This window comes from Tachypleus tridentatus, chromosome 7, assembly GCF_004210375.1.
Source record: "Tachypleus tridentatus isolate NWPU-2018 chromosome 7, ASM421037v1, whole genome shotgun sequence".
Taxonomy (NCBI): domain Eukaryota; kingdom Metazoa; phylum Arthropoda; class Merostomata; order Xiphosura; family Limulidae; genus Tachypleus; species Tachypleus tridentatus.
In genome coordinates, this window is record NC_134831.1 from 41,070,059 (window position 1) to 41,077,534 (window position 7,476).

A 7,476-nucleotide genomic window follows, 5' to 3' on the forward strand; every position below is an offset into this window, starting at 1 on the left:
TGAACAAGAAACACAGGTAAAACAAAGCTTTTATCAGGTAAAATATCTGATTTCGTATGTAAGTATGCTTTCCGCAGGTTTAGCCTAAAATATCCAATACTATTTCTTTAGAGAACGAGAGATAAGCTGTAACTTTTTTATATTGTAAAAAGTAAAGTTTTGTGTTTAATAAAATAAAAAAACTTAGTTACTTAATTGGTGAGACTCTCAACTACGAGACTGCAGGTGATACACACACACATATATTACGGAAAATTTATTACAATAATGCTAATTTATAATGTTTATGTTCACCTTTTCTTATGATGTTCTAAAGCACGCAAAATGAACAGTAGAAAGGTATGATCAGAAAGAAAAACACAGTAACCAGTTTGTTTTTGGGAACTGTAATTTCTTCATCCAGGGCAAATGGCAAACAACCAGTATATTAAACTTCAATCGTGAAAAGCTGAATATTTAAGGAAAATTATCTATTTATTACCCTTTATTAGTTTGCAGATAATCTATAAATGACGTTGTGGTTAATCTTATCTTGTAAAGTTTAAAACTTAAACTTAGATTAGCTGGGTATTATCTGTTGTTTAATTATAATCCATGAATGATTTTGCACTTAATCTGAATTAAGTAAATCTTAAAAATTATCTTTGAATTATACTGTTATTATTCAATATTTGTTTACAGATAATCTGCAAATAACCTTTCTATTAATCACAGTTATGTAAAATTTAAGGCTTAAAGCGAGACAGTCAAGTGATTATCCCATTTTCACTTACAGCTAATCCACAAATGACTGTAATTTCAGTCAGTAAAGCTTGAGTCTTTCACCAAGATGATCTGGTTTTAATACTTTATTTATTTCACGTACTCCACAAGTGGCATCGCTTGTAATCTCAGTTGCACAGAATTTGAAAGCTAAGCCTAGATAATCTGATTTTTATTCCTTGTTTTTTTACAGGTCATCCACGAACGATCTTGTACTTAATCTCAGTCAAGTAAGATTTAAAACTTAAACCTGGATCATCTGGTTAGTATTCCGACGAATGATAATAATACACTGATATTATAGACAATGTGTTATAGGACAGTGTACTGAGTTATATTGAAATATTTCATACTCTAAGATGTTTTAGTGTTTATTATGTCAAGCTAATGGAACCAATAATGCTCGTGAGAATAGCAAAGATCTAAAATAGTTCTTTTATTTCAACCTAGATGGCACTTTATACCTAGATATTCTGAATGCGAATTTTTTTAAATGTCTAAACTGTGGGAGAAGAAGAAATAAAAGATATGATGTAATACTTTTGTGTAATCTATAGTGATGTAAGTGTCTAGACTGGTAACGACGTGCAGTATAATGAAATGGTGCTATATAGAAGTAGAGGTAGGTATGCTGTATATATAAGACAGGGTATGTAAGAGGAAAAACTGAAGTATGATATAATGACGTGTATGTAGTATGACGATATAGTATTAGTAGCGAAATCATACCAGTAGACAGGGAGATGTGGGTCTTAAGATAAACTGTTGAGAGAAGGAACTGGAAATATTGTTAATGAGATACGTTCATGACATTAGAAAAACACGTAGGTTCAAGAAATCTTTATAGAAATGGATATTAATCCTACAACCTTTCCAAAGGTCCATCTTTCGAAAGCGCTCGGGTTATAGGGTTTTTATTCATTATGGAGATACGGATATTTATAAACTAGTAAAAGTGGGTTTGGTTTTTAGATAGATAGAAAAACAGTGGTTAGAGTCATACAGACTTCCTGAGGAAATACTAGTAAGATAGATGAATAAGGTAGATACTGAGCCAGAGACACATCCAGATATAAAGCTAGAGAGAAAAACAGAATGTATGGTAGGCAGGCATACACACACACACACACACACACATATATCTATCAAGATAAACAGATAGAAAAGATAAGTAGGCTGACAGAGAGATATTTAGACAGTCAGGTACAGCAAGAGACAAATATGTAAATAGAAATACAGTCAGTCAGATTGGCAGACAGAAAGACAGTCAGTTAGATAGGTAGATGGAGAGCTAGTCAATCAGATAGGTAAATAGAACGACATTAATCAGATAGGTAGACAGACAGACAGCTAGACAGATAGGTAAACAGAACAACGGTAATAAGATAGGTAGACAGACAGACAGCTAGACAGATAGGTAAACAGAACGACAGTAATAAGATAGGTAGATAGACAGACAGCTAGACAGATAGGTAATAAGATGGGCAGACAAACAGCAACAGCTAGATGGAATAGACAGGTAATAAGATGCAAGGCAGACAGCACACAACAACTAGACAGATAGGTAAACAGAACCATTAATCAGATAGAGAGACACAAACAGAGAGAACTAGACAGATAGGCAAACAGAACGACAGTAATAAGATAGGTAGACAGACAGACAGCTAGACAGATAGGTAAACAGAACGACGGTAACAAAGATAGGCAGACAGACAGACAGCTAGACAGATAGGTAAACAGAACGACTGGTAATAAGATAGGTAGACAGACAGACAGCTAGACAGACAGGTAATAAGATGGGTAGAGACAAACAGACAGCTAGACAGATAGGTAATAAGATGGGTAGACAGACAGACAATTAGACAGATACAGACAAACAGAACGACATTAATCAGATAGGTAGACAAACAGAGAAGCTAGACAGATAGGTAAACAGAACGACAGGCACAAGATAGGTAGCATCAAGACAGACAGACAGCTAGACAGATAGGTAAACAGAACGACGGTAATAAGATAGGTAGATAGACAGACAGCTAGACAGATAGGTAATAAGATGGGTAGACAAACAGACAGCTAGACAGATAGGTAATAAAATGGGTAGACAGACAGACAGCTAGACAGATAGGTAAATAGAAAGACATTAATCAGATAGGTAGACAGACAGACAGACAGCTAAACATATAGGTAAATAGAACAACGGTAATACGATAGGTAGACAGACAAACAGCTAGACAGATAGGTAAACAGAACGACGGTAATAAGATAGATCGACAGAGAGAAAAGCAGTCAGCGAGATAGGTAGACAGAATACAAACAGATGTATGTACAGGTAAGTAAACAGACAGAGAGACAAATGAACTAAAACTATTTTATAAAAACTAAGTTAGGCTTTCCCTCCATTCAAACGAGCATAACAATATACAATGTATCAAAAGACGGCTGATATTGATATTAACACTTTCATTAAAATAAAGTAGAAAACAACGTTTCTTATTTTGTTAACCTGAATATGACCGAAGGAGATCGAAATGTTCTTCTCTGCTTTCTTTTAATAAAAGTGTTAATACCCATATCAGCCGTCTTGAAATATATTTTCACTTCAAGTGGGATAGGTTTCTCGTCATCATGAATACACAATGTCTGTTCAAAACAGCTCACGCCTAACTTTATGCGATCAACTACATATATTAAGAATGGTTCCCAGCTAGTACAATATATAGAACTAGATATACTTAACGCAGAGTACCCGAAAGTGTTCTGTTTCAAGAGTATATGAAACCAATATTAAGAGTAATAAATATTTTTATTTCTTTTTTTTGAAGTTCACATTTCATGCTGTGGTGTAGCCTACATAGTGCATAGTTTTTCCCGTGATTCGTCGCATGCGCACGCTTTACTGACGTCACGAAAGTACAACTTGCAACGTTAAGCGTCCATGCGTTCGGTGTCTACTGGTTGACTGACAGACAACATAGTAGGCATAGTGGAAAATTTCGGGAAAATAAGCTATTGTACCTTGACTACTTGATTGTCTTACTATGCTAATACAATATTAAATTGAGCAACAAAATTTAAAGCATAATAAACACATTATTTTTTTATGTAGAGAACATACAACGTGTGTAAAAAGTACATTGCTTTGTTTTCTTCAAGTAGTTCTTTCACGATACGTTTCTGACCAATAAAATCAGCCACAAGTCGTACATAAATATTATCTATCATGTGTGTTAGCATCCATTACCCACAGTTGGTTGGCTCGATTACCATAATTTTGGGTGTGGTAAGTGGTAACTCTTTGACGTTGTACGTTGCCTACTTTGTTTTAAGGATTTTTGCCCGAGAAATGGGAAGAAGAAAAAAAACACACACCATGAAATATGGTACATTTTCACTTTCATGTAGACTTCTGTCTTAATTTAAAGACACAAGTGCTTAATCAGTTAAGTGAGTTAATTATTAATAGAAGGATATGCAAATAGCATCAAAGTCATTAGGAATTTAAGAAGAAATGAAAGAGAAAGGTTAGAAATAACCTTACATCATTGCTCTTCGTACTGTTTTTGTTTTTAGTGTCGTCTAATAGACAGACACCTGGTGCTAAAACCAGTAAGTAAAACAAACATTTTATACCAGTGAGAACCAGAAACGTAAAAATAAAATGTTGTTCTTACTCCTTGAACAAACTAAAAACAAAGTTGTCTCAAAATCTATTTAAGAGAGGTCATTGGACGGTGAGGGTAGGTTTACAGATTTGAAACGCTAAAATATGGGGTTCATTTCCTAGTGATGGATAAAGCGCACATGTAGCTAGCTGTTCATCATTGTCCCTTTGTCAGATCATGAGTAAACATGTTCTGATTATTAAAAAATCAGTTAAGAAATGTGCTTTGAAGAGTATATCCACAATTACACTGGAGGTGTGTTTCAAAACCTGGTCGTCATCTTCATTGTTTTATTGGATATATGGACCGCATTCCTACATTAAACTCATGTTAACCTTACATCCGAGACCAAGTCAAATGCTTTTCAACATACCTAGTGTGAATGGGACATAGTCGCACAGTGATATCATCTTGAGATCTTAGAATTTCGTTGGATGTTTCAAGTTAAGCACAATGCTACAAAATTAGCTTATTTGTGCTCTGGTCATCACAGGTATCGAAATGCAGTTTTCTAGCCTTATAAGTCCGCAAACATACCGCTGTGCCATGGTGGGGGCAGGCGTCAGCAAGGTTTGGTTGTTTGTTTTGAATATCTCACAAAGCTACACGAAGGCTATCTGCACTATCCGTTCCTAATTTAGCAGCGATAGACTAGAGGGAAGGCAACTAGTCATAGTCACTCATCTCCAACGAATAGTGGGATTGATCGTTAAATAATAACGCCCCCCACGGTTGAAAGGGCGAGCATATTTGATGTGACTGGAATTCGTACCCAATTTTCCTCAGACTGAGAGTCAAACACCCTAACCACTTTGCCATGCCGAGCCATTTTTATGTTTAGCAAAGGCCAATGATGAACAGATCGTCTTGATAAAGAGTTTGTTCATTTCCAGACTGAGACCAGAAATCAAACAATCAACCAACATTTTATCACTGTTACACGAAAAAAAAACTTACTCAGAAATAAGCTATTAAACGACATTGAAGGTGAAAGAATAAAAGAGAGAAATCAGAATACATTTTTTTACTATTAAAGAGAATATAAGGAGACAAGTGTTGCTGTAATATTTGATACCTTGAAACGGTTTTAAATAATACATAATCAGTGATATTTATATGTACTATGGTCAATTTGCGAACAGACAGATGATCGTTTGTTTTTCTTTTATGAAGCAGCTACGTAATGGGCCCTCGTGAGTATTGAAACCCTATTTTTAGCGTTATAAGTCTTCAGACTTAGCGGGAAACCATGGGGTTTTGGGGAAGTGCTGTATAGATGAGCGAGTGATTTAACAAACATATAGCTAAATGAAGGAGCTCTTACATCAAGATAGACAGATAGGTGAGTGAACGAATAAACTGAGATAGACAGATAGGTAGGTGAGTGAACGAACAAAAGAACGTAACGAGTAACAGAGAGAGACAGATAAACATATAGACAGATGACAAAATGATTCGAGTAACTAAAGTACATTCTGTACAGTTCCATACACACCACAGAACCAAGAAGGTACTGGTGTCGCAGAAAAACGTTTCTTTGTTTGTTTTTTAATTTCGCGCAAAACTACACGAGGGCTATCTGCACTAGCCTACCTAATTTAGCAGTGAAAGGTTGTAGGGAAGGCGGTTAGTCATCACCCACTGGCAATTCTTGGGGTACTCTTTTACCAACGAATAATGGGATTGACCGTACATTATAATGCCCCCACGGCTGAAAGGGCGAGCATGTTTGTTGCGACGAGGATTCGAACCCGCGACCCTCAAATGACGAGTCGAACGCCTTAACCCACCTGGCCATGCCGGGCATGCAGAAAAACATACATGGTCCGTTTTATTCACCTGTAAATACGTCACACAGTATAGAACCAAAAACGTACAAAATTACTTTTCATGTTAAAAATAAATGAATGTAATATTGAGTATAAATATTTATTATGGTGTTCTACAGTGAAATAAAAAAGGCGTTGAAAAGATTTTATGTCTCCAATAAATTATTTTACATTTGTTGAGAATTATGGGTGAAGATATTTTGGCAAACATTTTGGAAACGAAAGAAAATGTCGCTTATTTTCGTTACGGTAACACTATAATATTTCTTGCTTCGAGAAAAAATCAAATGATAAGAAACTAACTTGTAGAGATGTTTAATTAGCTCGAAGTGTTAAAATAATTTTCGAAAGAGTGCATTTATCTGCACCAATATTTAAAAAAGAGAGACAGATGTTTCATTTTCATCAAAACTTGAGAAAAATGACTTCATTACTACTAATTATACATTAGGTTCAGTGTTTCAACAGCGCCCCCGACTTACAACGCTGGAACCCGGGTTTCGATGTCAGTTGTGAGCAGAGCACAGCTAACCCATTGCGTAGCTTTGTGCTTGATTACAAACAAACAAACAAAAAACAAAAAAATGTCAATAGCATAAGCGCCCTTTAGAGAATGAGCAGATAACTAAAACGCAAAATTAATAGGTCGCTTCATAAAAACTTAAGGGTACTTCAAGCAGAAACAACTGTGCGGAATAATACATCACTTCTGAATATTGTTCCTGTTCCGTGTGATTATTTCCACCTCGTTCCGTGAGATTCTTCATATAAATTCAGGTACAGAATAACGAATTTAACTGCGCAAAGTTACACGTAGGCCATCTGCCTTAGCCGTCCCTAATTTAGCAGTGTAAGACTAGATAAAAGGCAACTAGCTTCCACCACTCACTGCCAACTCCTGGGCTATCCTTTTACCAGCGAATAGTGGGATTGCTTGTCACATTATAACAATTCCATGGCTGAAAAGGCGAGGCTGTTTGGTGTAACGGGGACTCGAATCCGCGACTCTCAGATTGTCAGTCCAGCGCCCTAACCACCTGACCATGTCTTGCTCAGCTTTTATAAGAAATGTTCTCTGTGCAGGTCGCCATTGAGTGGACTTTGAAATCAGATGGTGTTAGAACCAGGACTGTGTCCACTTTGACGAATAACTGTACATTTGTTTGTTCTGAATTTCACACAAAGTTATACGAGGGTCATATGCGATAGCTGTTCTTAATTTA